This window comes from Crassostrea angulata, chromosome 9 (genome assembly GCF_025612915.1).
Source record: "Crassostrea angulata isolate pt1a10 chromosome 9, ASM2561291v2, whole genome shotgun sequence".
Taxonomy (NCBI): Eukaryota; Metazoa; Mollusca; class Bivalvia; order Ostreida; family Ostreidae; genus Magallana; species Magallana angulata.
The window spans coordinates 7046718-7064184 of record NC_069119.1 but is presented as its reverse complement, the minus strand read 5'-3'; the positions used below and the strand labels follow the sequence as shown (position 1 = coordinate 7064184).

The 17467-nt window shown below is 32.9% G+C and overlaps 1 pseudogene; it reads right to left on the bottom strand.

The window, feature by feature from the left end:
* Positions 1–431: 431 nt before the first annotated feature.
* On the bottom strand, positions 432–16178 carry LOC128163275 (uncharacterized; annotated as a pseudogene).
* Between the last annotated feature and the right edge of the window lie 1289 nt (positions 16179–17467).

Genomic DNA, 17467 nt, shown 5'->3' with positions numbered 1-17467 from the left:
AACCGAGTAAAGTTTTTAAAATTATAATGTATTTTCGTTTGCATTAATACTGACAGATCTCCCATTTACCATCTTAAATCACAAATATGTGTTAATGGTAAACATTTTATCGATTTAATTTGGTAATATTTTTCTTCTAAAAATAATACTTGTAATAAAAACATTCACATTTTTTAAAATCAACAAACATATTTCCATCAGAAGACATGCATAGACATTAAATGTATAAACACATTAAATACTTATTCAACAATACGATAATTGGATTTTAAAAGCATTCATTGAATATGATAAAAGAATTGATTCATTTACACAAACAATATGTTCATATACAGTCAGTTTATCTACAAAAACAATGCATATTTATTTCAGTCATTTTTGTCGTGTATACATGTAACAGATTTAGTTTAACTTTACACTCCTTTGCTCACTGTTTTACATACGTTTTATTTATTGCTGTTTACATACTTGATTGTCTTTAATTTACCCGTTCCCGATTCTGCAACAATGAGGTTGCCTCGGGTGTCAACACACAAGGCCCATGGAGTCTGTAAATCACAGTTGTCAATGTAGCGGAGGAACTGTCCGTCCTGATCCAGGATGTGGATACAGTCGTTGTTACGGTCTGTTATCAGGATCCGACCCTGGCTGTCTGTTGTGATGCCGCGAGGACCAAATGATCTTTTGGTAGTAGAAGAAAGACTTGTGTAGGTAAACCGGAGTTTCCCAGCCTGATTGACCACCACTACTGCAAGCAATCCAACATCTGACACACATATATCTCGGTTCCTGTTCTCGCAGATGTGTTTATAGTTTATGTTTATACGAGATGAATAAAGAGGTTCTCCTTTGTTATTATATTGAATACTTTGTTTTTCTGTGGATCCAGAGTAACGCGCAACTTTTGTTTGTTTGTTATCTTCACTGACCATGATAACCAGGAGGTCATCAGAGGAGGTACTACAGACACTGCGAGGTATCCACCCCCGTAGTCTGATTAATGTCTGTATCTGTGTATTCTTCATTATGTTCACAGTTCTTTTATTTTCATTAATATAAACTAGATCCCCACTCATTGTGACTGATATGTCCCGGGCCGACTCTCCTGGCATGGTTTCTAATGACTTCACTAGTGTTCCCTGCAGGTTGTACAGCCTCATTATTTTTCTTCCGTAAGTTATCAAAATATCTTCATTACTCATACATATGCATGCCACAGAGCTTAATTGATTAGGATTCCCATACTCATGTTTTATTTCTGTGATGATCCATGGTTTATCAATTAGAGATCTGTCCAGGAGAGAGGACTCAGCATCGGGAAACTCCATTGTGTTTCCATGTTCTTCTATTATAATAGACAATGCCGACAAAGAACCAAACTGTTGATAAAGCTGTTCCTTGTTCATTTTCTCAGGGTTAAAACTTGGTAAGGTAACTATGAGTTTAGGAGGCAATCTTCTGAAATCAGCATTTCTGGATTTGTAGGCAGAGACGAGACTGACATCATTTGAGTTTAGTAACTTCTTCAGATCATCAATGTTCTGTTTGATTTCAGAAATGATGGCTGTGATTTCACCTTCCTCTTTATTTAGTGCAGCCAGATATTTTGAGTCCATTTCATCAAGATCTGATTTCAGTTTCTTGATCATGGTGTCTATTTCTCTGTGCAAGTCTTCTCCATGTTTGTCAATAGCTTTTTTTTAAATTCTGAGAGTTTTTATTCAGATCAGCTTTCTGTCTTGGGATAGTAGCTGCAATCTCGAAATATTTAGGATAAATGAACTTCTCAAGGCCTTGTAAATCTTTGAGTATGATTTCTTTTTTATTCTTTAGTGTTTCCACAATGTCAATAAATTCATGACATTTGTGTTCTTTAGAGGAAACGCACTGCACACAAATAGGAATGTTGCATTGTTCACAGTAAAGTTCACATACTTTTGAAGAGTGTTTTTGACATTTCGTAGTCGATCTCCGTTTTTCAAACAACACCACTTTGTGTTCTGTGGATTTGTTGGATAGATGTTTCCCCAAACATGGGCTACACAGATATATTTCGCAAATGTCACAGTACAAACACTCAGCAGGGGGAACCGAGGTCTCACAGAGATCACACCGTAACACATCTTGGGCACAATGCCGTAGGTCCATGCTTATAGACATCTTGCAGTGATTTTAAAAATTGAAATCTAAAAAAAAAAAAAAAATTTCAATAAATTTTAGCGTATGTCGGTTTTCCACGTTAATTTTTTATATTAAATTCACGTAGAAGAAAATTAAATTAGAAATTGTAAGTAGATTGGTTCGCATTCCTACTTTTAGGCAGAATTTGGTTTTATCTACCTTTAAGGACTAAACGGCAGATTTAAATATAATAATTTAAATACAAATACCTACTACTTTGTGTGGTCTTTTTCCTCATGAACAGATTTCAAATCTGTGCAAATCAACAGGTGATCCTTGTATTTTGACGTTTTGGTATAGTGTCACCATCACGTGCTTTAGGTGACACCCCCTTTATCTCTGATTTGGAAAGCAATGCGTCGTAAACTATGATAATATATCATTCATACTCTAAAAACATTATGACTTGGTAAACAATGTGAAAATATATATTAACTATAACCTTAAATCTTTACAAATTAAATTATTTATATATGCCATTTGTTATAATCTTGCAGCTCATGGTTTAATTTATAATTTTTGAAATAGATACAAATGTATAAACATGTATATTTTTTTCCTATTTTAGCTTTTTTTTTAATGTTAAAGTAAAAATTTCAAATTTAGACCTAAAATGAATGTGTTTGAGAGAGAGAGAGAGAGAGAGAGAGAGAGAGAGAGAGAGAGAGAGAGAGAGAGAGAGTTCCCAGATCGAGGCCATTCGGCAAACACCGGCCGATTCCGTAACCTACGAGGTACGAATGGGTCGAGGTGTGCCGAGTACATGTGATCGAGGCATCTACTGCAATGTGATTCACATAAGTTATCTATAGGTGATAGTACAGTCAACATGCATGAATTGATTTACTAGTTTCTGAAGTACATACTGTACACAGTTCAAATGGTTTGCCAGATAAGATGAAGTAAGGACCTTTACATTTCTTTGTTTTTTATTTCGTTTTTCAGGATTTGGCTGCAGAGAAGACATCCAATTACCTTGATATTACGATAGAGCAGGCATTGCAGCATAAGACTCGGGTAAAACAACGAGGGACTGTTGCTATTTTTGTCCCTCCATAGCTTTTAACTATAGTCATAACTCAACAACAACATCAACAAAACGAAACCCTAAGTAATTTGGACTGAAGGTTAACAGCAAAGATGAAATGAGTAGAAATTGGTCAAATTCTTGAACGTTTGTGGAAAAGACTTCAAGTAGTTAGTAGTTTTGAATAAAAAGATCACTTGATACTGATGCTTTAGAGTACATTTACTTAAAGCAACTAACCGTTGTTTGGTCACACAATGTGACAGTATAGTTGTATCTTTCTGCGTCAAGAAACAAAAGATTTTCGCTGAATAAATATAAATTTTCTCTTGAATTTGAGAGAAATGGATTTGATGAGCGCAAAAACCATTTTTTCTTTAGTCTTGTTCTGTACTTAGTATTTCTATTTTCTAACATGCCCGTAATATCTATCTGGTTTCAGGAGAGCTGGTCTGAGGGAGTGATGACCTGGAAAAAGAGTGACACTCTGTAAGTGATGATAGAAAAGACTATCAAAAGGAAATTAATCTATTTTATTTATATACACTAAGCACTTTTTTTTTTCTTTTTTTTTTTTTTCATATAAAAATTTGGATTTTTTTCTCTACTAAATGATTTTTAGAACTTGAATAAAACATATACTCAGTATCTGAAAATTTAAAGAAGATCTGATGGTTAATTGAAAGAACGGGGAGCTTTTTAAGTTTTCAATAAAGCTTTAAAGATAACTTGATAAACTTGAAGTGTTCATAATTAGTACCAGGCATCCCTTACAACGCTCAAGGACATTCGTACAAAGAGCAACGTTTAAGTTATGAAACTAGAAATGGCAGTAAATCTAGATTGAACGGGGTTGTATGTAGGGATGTTGATATGGACATTTGATGATTTGTCCTTTTTTGTCAGGTTCGACGTCTGGTTGTGGTTGATTATGAACAGGGGATGTTTGGTGTTGTGACTCTCAGATATCTTGAATTATCTCATATTGAAATAATTTGATGATTTTTTAGGTGCTATATATCAACATGATCAATGTAGATTCTTGGTGAAAATTTATCAATTGAAAATGTAATGTAAAATTGAAGACAATGGATATTTCAAATGAAGTAATTGAATAATATGTTAGATGTTAAAAAATAAACAAATATTGCACATGAGCAAGCGATAATAGTTAACAAGAAGTTCTTTTCTTTTTTAGGTGATTTTGTGTCAAAAAAATCCTGATTAAAGTGGAAGACATTGTTCAAACGAGAAAAACAATACATGTAACCAGCGATGCCAATAAGAACTGGAGATGGCCATGCATGGCTCCCCAATATATCTATCATACAGAGGCCAGTCATTTGGATTATATGATCTCCTTTCAGGGTTTACCACGTTCTGATGGAGCAGTGATCAGGCAGGGGGTGGGAGGGGTATCATCTGGAAACTTTACCATCTAACAGCTCGGGCCAAGAGAGAACGGCATCATTCATTTATCAGGCATTACAGGAAGTTACAGGACTGTGCTTTCTGTTCCCAGCGTTACTTGGATCTTATAACGAGTCGCTAGACACCATCACCAAGGAACAGAAATGTCTGTGATTTGATTGGCAGTTGACATGGGAACTCTTCATTCATTTAAATTTAAAATGTAACTCACCAAAAAAACCGTATTTTTTTCACAAGAAAATCAGATTCATGTGCATTCAAGCATATGGTTATTTCTTTATTGCATTTAAAATATGTTCAAATTAGAAAAAGGTTTTTTTATTTCCAGATTAAGACTGTTTAGTGTAAAACGAGTAATGTTTATGTATATTGGGCATTTTAATAAGTAACTAAGCCTGGTATGTGCATCTTCTACCTCTTTAAATATAGAGAGATTTGGATGAGGAAAAAATATGAACGTGTCTGATTCTTATATCAGCATATAGTTTGCTTGTACTATTCATATTTTGTTGTTTATAATTATTCCAGTTGACATCATCTGTTCAAAGTTTGTTCATTTGTAAAGCGTTTCATACCAAGAGAGAATGTAGCCATACCATTGTTTGTTGATGAATGTTATCTTGTTCTTCTTGGCTTACAAACAAGACTGTCAGACATATCTTGTTACAGTGTTTTTGATTGGATGAATGTGATTGTTAGCCTTATTTTGATTGAATGACACATAATAAGCAGTCTGATTGGCTGTTTCACATGTGACAAGTGCTGTGATATAATTTACAACAGTAGCATCATTTAGATAGTTGTAAACATTGTAAAGAAATTATTTAGCTCAATTAATTGAATTGACCTGCTGAAGACTTGAGAAAAACCTTACACATCTGAGTACACTGTATATATACATGTCAAGTGCTTCATCACCTCAGGTCATGGTTTTCATGGTTTTCGGGTTTTAAGGAAATGGGTTAATTTCCCAAATAAGGTTGTGTGATTGTCCAAAAAAAAGATTCACATTAAAACAAAATCAAGATTTCTCGTGTTTAATTTATTTTTTAAAACAAATATTGTTTCAATTATATAAAATGTTTGATATAGTTTTTAACTAAAATTTTTCCTTTAATTGATTGTATAAATACTGCCTTAAAATTGAACATTAAAAAAGTGGAATTTTATTCAAAACTACAACTAGCAGCGATTTAAAATAAATTGATGCATTGTGTCAGTGCTACTGTCATATTAAGAAATCTTCCCTTACTCATAATTTAATTTTGTTTTTAGTAAGTATGTGTATAACATGATCTCAGTATTTTTTCACTTAATTTGTAAATTGAAATACTAGTGTATATCATTATTTATGGGATATTAATTTCTCCCTTGTTTTGGTATAAACTTACCAGTAACTTTTGAAGGGTCATAGTTCAAACAGTTTAAATGAGAAAAGAAAAGCTTTCTTGTTGCTTTTGGCCAAGGTTATACTGATTTAAAGAATTTCTTTTTGAAAAGCTTTATTTAAAACTATCACAAATTGGATGTTTCATTTGGGATGGGGGAAGGTAAAGATTATTCAAGGGTGAAACTATGCAACCCTCACTTGTATTTGATTTGTAATTAGCACAGTAAGTTTGTAAGTCTACTCTTTTTTCTTTTGATGTTTTATTTAAAGGACGACTGTGGCACAATTTTCTTGTAATATTGTTGTTGCTGCTGGGTATGTTCAAAGACTTTCACTTCTTCTATTTTTAGAATAATTCCATTGTTATGTTTTCATCAAATGTTCATTATTTTTTCCTTGCACCAAGAGCTACATTTATTAAGTTACACAATTTGAAATTTAAATTTTTTTTATTTTTGTGAAGTAAGAACAATTAAGGTTTCTAGAAAATGTTGATAAATAAAATTTGACAGATCTATAGCTAGGAAAATTCAGATATTTCTTCATTCATTTGAACTTCATTCACAATTTGTATACAAAGAAATTTGGTTCTTATGCAAGACAGAGAGGGAACGAAAGTCACAAATGGGGATTTGACAATTATTACTCAAGATTAAAATGTTGTAATAAAAGAAAATGACAATAAAATGTTGAAAACTCTTTCTTTGTAGTTTTTTGTGTTAAATTAAAAATGTAGGTTCAATGTCAACAAAGGTGTTGGAATCATTTTGGTATATCAGGTGATTCTTGTATTAGAAAAATCTTCGAAACATTTTTATCTTAGCTATTTTCAACCAGTAGCAGTTTTTGACATGCAACTTTAATCACAGATATTCTTTAAAAATTGAATAACACGCACTGGAAGAGGAAATATTAATGTGCTTGACACCTGAAAATAAATGATAAATATATACAAATGATTTAGGCTCCAAACTATTGATTCTCGTGATTAGGCAGTAAGATACTTTATTTTGTTGTTACAATATTTGCAAAGAGGAAGAACTCAGTTTTCATATTCTAACTGAAAGTTGTGAATTAAGGTATACCTCTATTTTAATATGGCAGAAAAACTGATAAATGCTGCAGCATTTGACCCAATGCGACGTGCATGAGAAGCAATACGTTTAATTAGTTTTCTTTGGCTCTGGCAAATTAAGGGGGGTCACCCCTCCCCGAACCTTCGGTGATCAATATTTAAAAAAAATAATAGTTTAACTGCAGAAAAGCCAGTTTTTGATGTTGTTGTACTGGTACTGTGTGTACGTATGTCGGTGTTGTACATGTATATAGAGGAGAAACTAGTTTTATTTTCTAATATTTGGAGCCAGATGTCATACAATTTTCCAGTTATTGGAAAAAAGTTCTAAATGAGAGATTACACTCACAAAATAGTCCATATAGTTACAGTCAGTTCAAGCATATCTTTTACAACATACACCATAGCATAGCATAGCATTGAAATCTCATAGCATAGCATTAAAATCTCATAGCATAGCATTGGAATCTCATACCATAGCATACAATCTCATAGAATCGCATTCGTCATATCATACCATAGCATACCATAGCATAGCATACAACAGTATTTTAACTCGGTTTTGAGTGTTTTTATTTGATAAAATAAATGTTTACATGACAGATTTGTGGTAAACTTTGGCTTCTTAGTATTTTACTTCGAAATGTGAGGAACTCTTCTGTGTATGGAGGCGTTTTTGTTCAAATCTCATAGCATACCATAGCATAGCATAGCATAGAATATCATTAAGCTCTTCATTTCGATTTCTCATAGCATAGCATACAAATCTCATAGCATAGCATACAAATCTCATAGCATATCATTAAAATCGCATACCATAGCATAGCATTAAAATGTAAAAGATATGCATGAAATGACTGTACATATACATGTATAAACAAAGCTTGAGTCTTATAGTTGTTTACAAAAATGTAACGTAGAGAATTACCATTTCTTAGACAAAATGACATGTAAAAAACAATTTAAACTAATTCAATATCTTCATGAATACTATTATCAACAAAAGAAAGATTCATTTGATTGAAACTTGCACCAATACAACACATATGTAAAAAATGACAATATTCAAGCTTTGTTAACAAAACAAAGAATTATGAACTCTGTATCTTATTTATAACTTGATATTTAACTTTCAAATTTTGACATAGCATTATAAACTTCTATATTTATCAGTGTAAACATTGAAAATGGAAAAATGAAATTTGAAAATTCCAAGTCAAATCGTGACCAAGTCCTTTTAAGGAAGATAATTAAAAATCATTGAAAATTTGTTGGTATTTCTCAAAACTTAAAAAAAAACATTTGACAGGATCTATTTTGTATATGACTCCATGAATTTGATTTAATAATGTCTATTGTTGCTCAGGTGAGCAATGTGGACCATGGGCCTCTTGTTAAAGCAATGAATGAGGTATGTAGTGCAAAGTTTGATATTGTATATAAGATTAAAAATTATTCAGAAACAGCAGAGGATCTAGAATCTTTCTTTTTTTTAGGCTTATCTCTCTTTACTTTAAGTAAAGATAACTTGATTTTACTGTTATCAATCAGTTGCTTTGGGTCTGCACTTGATAATGCAAAAATTAACAATTATAGGTATTTGATAGAAACAATTCATAAAAATATATAACAAATAGCTTAATGGTATGTAAATCATATTAATAAATCCAACACTGTGATGATTAAATTTAATCTGTTTACATTTTAGATATGTATAAACAAATTTTATTTTTGTTTAATAAGTTTAAAAATTAAACATTTTAATCTGCAGACATGTATAAATGAATGAAATACATTAAATGAATGAAATACATTAAATGAATAAAAACATTTCACTTTCACTTATCACATGTACCTAAAACAATCCGTCTGTTTACACAAGTTATATCAATATACACTCAGTTTGTTTACATCTGTAATACAAGAATATATGTTACACAGGCTCATTTAATTATCACATTTATAATCACCACCACACTAACTATGTTGACAGGAACACATGGTTTATTTGTAATATTGTATTTTCTTCACTTTGCCTGTGTAGAACTCGGCCACAAAGAGGTTGTCCCTGGAGTCCACACATAAACCCTGTGGATACTGTACATGACAGTTGTCAATGTAGCGGAGGAACTGTCCGTCCTGATCCAGGATGTGGATACCGTGCTTGGTACTGTCTGCTATTAGGATCCGACTTTGGCTGTCTGTACTGATGCCACATGGACTTTCCAAGGTAGCACTAGAGCTATTACCAGTGTAGGTAAACCGGAGTTTCCCGACCTGGTTGACCACCACTACTGCACTGGCCCAATAGTCTGACACACCGATATCTAGGTTCCTGTTTTCACAGATGAATTTTGGGGTACTTGTTGAAAAGAGAGGCTGTCCTTTGTCATCGTATTGAATACTTTGTTTCTCCATGGTGCCAATGTAACGCATAACTTTTGTTTGTTTATTATTACATGTATCACCGATAACGATAACCAGGAGGTCACCAGAGGAGGTACTACAGACACTGAAAGGTCTCCACCCCTGTAGTCTGATCACTGTCTGTATCTGTGTATTTTTTATTATGTTCACAGTTCTATCATCTTCATCTGTATAAACTTGATCCCAACTCCTTGTCACTGCTATGTCCTCTGGCCTGTTCCCTGACTTGGTTTGGACTGACTTTACTAATTCACCCTGCAGGTTGTAGAGTCTCATCATTTTGTCCCTACCACATGTCCAAATGTCTCCATTACTGTGACATGACACATTGCGTAATGGATTATTATGTCCAAACTCGGTATTTATTTCTGTGATGACCCGTGGTACATTAATGAGAGGTCTGTCTGGGGGAGAGGACTCTGCACCAGGAGAATCCATTGTGTAGCCATGTTCTTCTGTTTTGATAGATAATGCTGACAGAGAACCAAACTGTTGATAAAGCTGTTCTTTGTTTATTTTCTCAGGGGTGAATTTTGGTAAGGTAACTGTGATTTTAGGAGGCAATATTCTAAATTCATCATTCCTGGATTTATAGGCAGAGATGTGACTGACATCATTTGAGTTTAGTAACTTCTTCAGATCAGCAATGCTCTGTTTGATATCAGAAATTGTGCGCTTGATTTCATTTTCATGTTTATTTAGTAAAGCCAGGTTTTTGGAGTCCATTTCATGAAGATCTGATTTCAGTTTCTTGATCATGGTGTCTATTTCTCTGCGCAAGTCTTCTTCATGTTTCTCAATAGCTTTTGTCAGTTTCTTGGCGTTTTCATTCAGATCAGCTTTCATAACTGGGATGATAGATGCAATCTCCTCATATTTAGGGTAGATGGATTTATCTAGTTCTTGTAAATCTCTCAGTATGATTTCTTTTTGGTTTTCTAGTGTTTCCACCACGTCAATAAATTCATGACCTTTGTGTTCTTTAGAAGAAGCACACTTTACACAAATAGGAATGTCGCATTGTTGACAGAAAAGTTCACATATTTTTGAGGAATGGTTTTGACATTTTGTAGTTGAACCCCGCTTTTTAAATGGCACCACTTTGTGTTCTGTGAATTCGTCTGAGAGATGCTCCCCCACACAGGCTTTACACAGATGTATGTGACAAATGTCACAGTACATAGAAGGGACCGGAGTCTCACACAGATGGCACCGTAAGACATCTTGGGCCCAATTACCCTTGGGGTCCATGCTAAAACACCTTAATTGAATTTTTAATGAGATTCTGGAAGAAAATAAAAGTTAAAATTATTAGTTTTCATTCGTTTCACTCTTTCATTCACGGCAAAACAAAAAAAAATATTGGTTACATGTGCTTGTTTTTGTAAGAAAAGTTCGGATGTAGTATGATAATATCATTTTTTATCATAATATACTATAGAGTACTATTATATTATCGGTTATTCAGGAAACTTTATTGCAGAAACAAGTGCCCCATGTCCTAGATTATGACCTGGCACGCAACATTTAGTTTTTACGTTTATCATTATGTTAAGGTTATATTTAACCTTTATAGACCAAACGACAGTTTTCTGCGATAAATTAACTACAGATACTTACTACATGTTGTGCCCTACTTCTCTGTAAACAAATTGCCAATCTGTACAAATCAACATGACGATCCTTGTATTTTTACTTCCTGGTCTAGCATTACCATCACGTGATTGACTTTACGCCTCCTTTAGAATCAAAGTACTGAAAGTATTGGAAGCGATTAGCATGGTTGTTGAAAAAATTGCAAGATTTCTATATTGAAGTACAGTAGTGGTTATGTACAAAATATAAGAAAATACCCCAATACTTACCAATATACATGTATTCTCTTTCCTGGGGTACCATTGTGTGGTTTTTTTCTTCTTAACATTGATTAAAAATTTGTATTTAATAAACAGGCTTCAGGTTTATCCGAGTTCATATTATTCATATTTTTATTCATTGATAGGATGTATATGTAAGATTTAACACAGGTTTTATAAATTTTGAATTCACATTTGCCCGAGTATATCATTACATGAACAGTCATTTGGAGTATTCGAAATTTGTTTTTTTACATCTTGGTTGCGAAATATGTACATGTATGCATGACTTGTATTTAGTTTTATTGATTGGAATCATCAATAAGTATATTATTTCAGGAAACAAATCTGCTTCACAAAAAATCTATTTTTGACAAAAACGTATAAACTATACGAGTTTATGACAAGGTTACTTTAGTATATCGCGGGTCACTTACGGATATTTTGTAGCTAAAATGGTAAAAACGTTCGGACAGAAATAATGTTTTAAACGTAACAGTTCGTATTATTACCATAAAGTAAAAAATAGGAAATTATTACGAACACCACTTATACATTGCCAATTACACACACTGTGTAGAATAACGGACAAAACGTACAGAAGCCAGAATTAATGTCGTTGATTACATGTACCATCATAATGTTTGTTCTAATTTAGTACTGTACAGCTAACCTACATTTTGAAATAAAATAATCGTACAAAACCGATAATTGGCGTGTTTCGGTATAAAACTGAATCAGCTAAACAATGAAACAAACGCCATACACATTTCTTACCCAGCACAGTTAAGGCTGTCAATAAACTCCGTTCGGACAAAAAGTACGGAAAATGTGCATTATGACATCACAGTGTATTACAAACCTCAAAAGTACTTAATAATCTATTTATTAACAAACTACGCTTATAATTATCTTTTAACTGAAAACAAGTAATGCTATTACTTACAATTTTGATGTCCGTTATATCGTACACACTGAAAAATAAGCGATATGTCATTCTTGCTGTACTACAAAATATGACGTCATATGATTAAAAATGACACATTAAGTTAAGTCAATAAAGACTATCATGCAGTTTTATAGCGAAGAAAAATAGATGTCATAGATTAACGGAAAATTATAAATGAATATTTTGTTCAACATTATCATAAGTAGAATGCTACCTATATAGTTTTATTTTCATTTTGTTAAAAGTATGCATCGTATAAGGAGGCAACCTCGGGTTTGTATGAAAAATCGTATATCTTAAAGCTGAGTACCCAAATAAATCATTTAATAGTAAGGGCATACACTAACCTGATCCTGACAAATTTTTACATGTGAATTTAAAATATGCTATGTCACTTAAAAACTTCTACGATCCTTGTAAAATCTTACAAATTAATTATTTTTTAATGAAATTAACCCTGTGACCTACAAAATTATTCAACATATGCATCATAAATTACGGTTTTCACTAACAAATAATATTATTTTAAAAAGTTTGCAACGTATTTCAAAATCTACGATATAACGTCAAGTTATTTATAATTCAGTTGTGCATTTTGACATGATTATGCCCTTGCAATATTGAATTTTTTAAATGACCTCAAAACCACAAATACATCTGCTTGTACTATGCGACTGCCATATCACGTGACCACTATGAACATAGAATATTGTACTGTTATATATATATTTTAGAAATATATTGCATTTGAGTGACTGTTATTGATTTTAAAAAGGACATGCCAGTTGAACTAAAGTATACGTGTTTTCATCACAAAAATATGCCGATATTTTTAATGGCTGCCTTAACTGTACTGCGTACGAGTGTCAAATCTACCCACCACATATATCAAGCACAAAGGCATACTATACAGTAAGTGTTTAAAAACAATTATTCGTATATTTCAGTTTAAAAAAAAAATTAATCTCTGTATGCAAAGGTCGACTAGCATTGTAGTTCAATATCTTTGCTTTGCATTATAATAAAAACGTGTTGTAAGCCTTCATTTATTATGTTTTATCATTTGGTATTATTATATGGTTGAATTTGTACACAAGTGATTCGAATTGCTTAAAACTAAAAGAAAATGACAATAACATGTTGAGAACTTTTTCCTTTTGTTTTCTATATTTGCTGAATTTTCAAAGAAAATATGTTCCAGGGTCATGAAAGACTTTGAATCAAGCAGTACGACATCAGTTGAATTTGTTTAAGTACCGAAAATATGATTATGGTTAAAGAAGTTTGAAATATTTAATCTAAAACTTTTTCAAAACTATTGATTTTATAACATTGATGCACTTTTAAATAAAAAAAAACACTGGAAATGTATTCACTAATGTCCGTAAAAAGTGGAAATAAATTGCATAGTGTTTCAATGTATTTGTATTTTCATTTTTCATTCTGTTGCTTTGGATGAGAGAATAAAGGTGGCTTGAGGCACTTTTGATTAAAGGGGATGAAAGTACATCAAAAAGTACTCTTTGTTTTAAAAAATTTTCCTTTTCAAAAATGGTTACTACTCAGCGTATTGTAATTGGTTTGATCCTTAACTACGAACCTTAAAGTCATGATTTATGCTTGGGTTTTTATAATTTTTACCTTTCAAAATGTTTTAAAACATACCTTTTGGTCAAATATATTGTTAAATTTAAGACTTCTAAACCGAGGAAAGTTTTTTAAATTATAATGTATTTTCGTTCGCGTTAATACTGACAGATCCACCATATACCACCTTAAATCACAAATATGTGTTAAGGTAATCATTTTATCGATTTAATTTGGTAATATTTTTCTTTTAAATATAATACTTGCAATAAAAACATTCACATTTTTTAAAATCAACAAACCCATTTTAATCAGAAGACATGCATAGACATTAAATGTGTAAACACATTAAATTACTTAATCAACAATACGATAATTGGATTTTATAAGCATTCATTGAACATGATAAAAGAATTGATTCACTTACACAAATAATATGTTCATATACAGTCAGTGTATCTACAAAAACAATGCATATTTATTTCAGTCATTTTTTGTCGTGTATACATGTAACAGATTCAATTTAACTTTACACTCCTTTGCTCACTATTTTACATACGTTTTATTTATTGCTGTTTACATACTTGATTGTCTTTATTTTACCCGTTCCCGATTCTGCAACAACGAGGTTGCCTCGGGTGTCAACACACAAGGCCCATGGAGTCTGTAAATCACAGTTGTCAATGTAGCGGAGGAACTGTCCGTCCTGATCCAGGATGTGGATACAGTCGTTGGTACGGTCTGTTATCAGGATCCGACCCTGGCTGTCGGTTGTGATGCCGCGAGGACCAAATGATCTCTTGGTAGTAGAAGAAAGACTTGTGTAGGTAAACCGGAGTTTCCCAGCCTGATTGACCACCACTACTGCAAGCAATCCAACATCTGACACACAAATATCTCGGTTCCAGTTCTCGCAGATGTGTTTATAGTTTATATTTATACGAGATGAATAGAAAGGTTCTCCTTTGTCATTATATTGAATACTTTGTTTTTCTGTGGATCCAGAGTAACGCGCAACTTTTGTTTGTTTGTTATCGTCACTGACCATGATAACCAGGAGGTCATCAGAGGAGGTACTACATACACTGCGAGGTTTCCACCCCTGTAGTCTGATCAATGTCCGTATCTGTGTATTCTTCACTATGTTCACAGTTCTTTTATGTTCATTAATATAAACTAAATCCCCACTCATTGTGACTGATATGTCCCGTGCCGACTCTCTTGTTATGGTTTCGACTGACTTCATTAGTGTTCCCTGCAGGTTGTACAGCCTCATTATTTTTCCTCCAACACTCATCAAAATATCTTCATTACTCATACATATGCATGGTTGATTAGGATTTCTATACTCATGTTTTATTTCTGTGATGATCCATGGTTTATCAATTAGAGATCTGTCCAGGAGAGAGGACTCAGCATCGGGAAACTCCATTGTGTGTCCATGTTCTTCTATTATAATAGACAATGCCGACAAAGAACCAAACAGTTGATAAAGCTGCTCCTTGTTCATTTTCTCAGGGTTAAAACTTGGTAAGGAAACTATGAGTTTAGGGGGCAATCTTCTGAAATCAGCATTTCTGGATTTGTAGGCAGAGACGAGACTGACATCATTTGAGTTTAGTAACTTCTGCAGATCATCAATGATCTGTTTGATTTCAGAAATGATGGCTGTGATTTCACCTTCCTCTTTATTTAGGGCAGCCAGATATTTGGAGTCCATTTCATCAAGATCTGATTTTAGTTTCTTGATCATGGTGTCTATTTCTCTGTGCAAGTCTTCTCCATGTTTGTCAATAGCTTTTTTTAAATTCTGAGAGTTTTTATTCAGATCAGCTTTCTGTCTTGGGATAATAGCTGCAATCTCAAAATATTTAGGATAAATGAACTTCTCAAGGCCTTGTAAATCTTTGAGTATGATTTCTTTTTTATTCTTTAGTGTTTCCACAATGTCAATAAATTCATGACATTTGTGTTCTTTAGAGGAAACGCACTGCACACAAATAGGAATGTTGCATTGTTCACAGTAAAGTTCACATATTTTTGAAGAGTGTTTTTGACATTTCGTAGTAGATCCCCGTTTTTCAAACAACACCACTTTGTGTTCTGTGGATTTGTTGGATAGATGTTTCCCCACACATGGGCTACACAGATATATTTCGCAAATGTCACAGTACAAACACTCAGCAGGGGGGACCGAGGTCTCACAGAGATCACACCGTAACACATCCTGGGCACAATGCCGTAGGTCCATGCTTATAGACATCTTGCAGGGATTTTAAAAAAAGAAATCTAAAAAAAAAAAATTTCAATATATTTTAGCGTATGTCGGTTTTCCACGTCAATTTTTTTTTATACTAAATTCACGTAGAAGAAAATTAAATTAGAAATTGTAAGTGAATTGGTTCGCATTCCTACTTTTAGGCAGAATTTGGTTTTATCTACCTTTAAAAACTAAACGGCAGATTTAAATATAGTAATTTAAATACAAATACCTACTACTTTGTGTGGTCTTTTTCCTCATGAACAGATTTCAAATCTGTGCAAATCAACAGGTGATCCTTGTATTTTGACGTTTTGGTATAGTGTCACCATCACGTGCTTTAGGTGACTCCCCCTTTATCTCTGATTTGGAAAGCAATGCGTCGTAAACTATGCTAGTATATCATTCATACTCTAAAAACATTATGACTGGGTAAACAATATGAAAATATATATTAACTATAACCTTAAATCTTTACAAATTAAATTATTTATATATGCCATTTGTTATAACATTGCAGCTCATGGTTTAATTTATAAACAAATATATGTAAATAATAAATGTATAAACATGTATATTTTTTCCTTTTTTTTTTTTTAGCTTTTTTATGTTAAAGTAAAAATTTCAAATTTAGACCTAAAATGAATGTGTTTGAAAGAGAGAGAGAGAGAGAAAGAGTTCCCAGATCGAGGCCATTCGGCAAACACCGGCCGATTCCGTAACCTACGAGGTACAAATGGGCCGAGGTGTGCCGAGTGCATGTAATCGAGGCATCTACTGCAATGTGATTAACATTTAAGTTATCTATAGTTGATAGTACAGTCAATATGCATACATACATACATACATACATACATACATACATACATACATACATACATACATACATACATACATACATACATACATACATACATACATACATACATACATACATACATACATACATACATACATGATGGGGAGCCAAACCTCTGTGGTGTGGAAGGAGGAATTGATACAGATGGTATGAAATCAACAATATGTAATATTAATATATACACACACACAGGATTGTAGATGATATGTCAATGGTTTCCCAGATAAGATGAAGTAAGGACCTTTACATGACTTTGTTTTTTATTTCGTTTTTCAGGATTTGGCTGCAGAGAAGACATCCAATTACCTTGATATTACGATAGAGCAGGCATTGCAGCATAAGACTCGGGTAAAACAACGAGGGACTGTGGGTATTTTTGTCCCTCCATAGCTTTTAACTATAGTCATAACTCAACAACAACATCA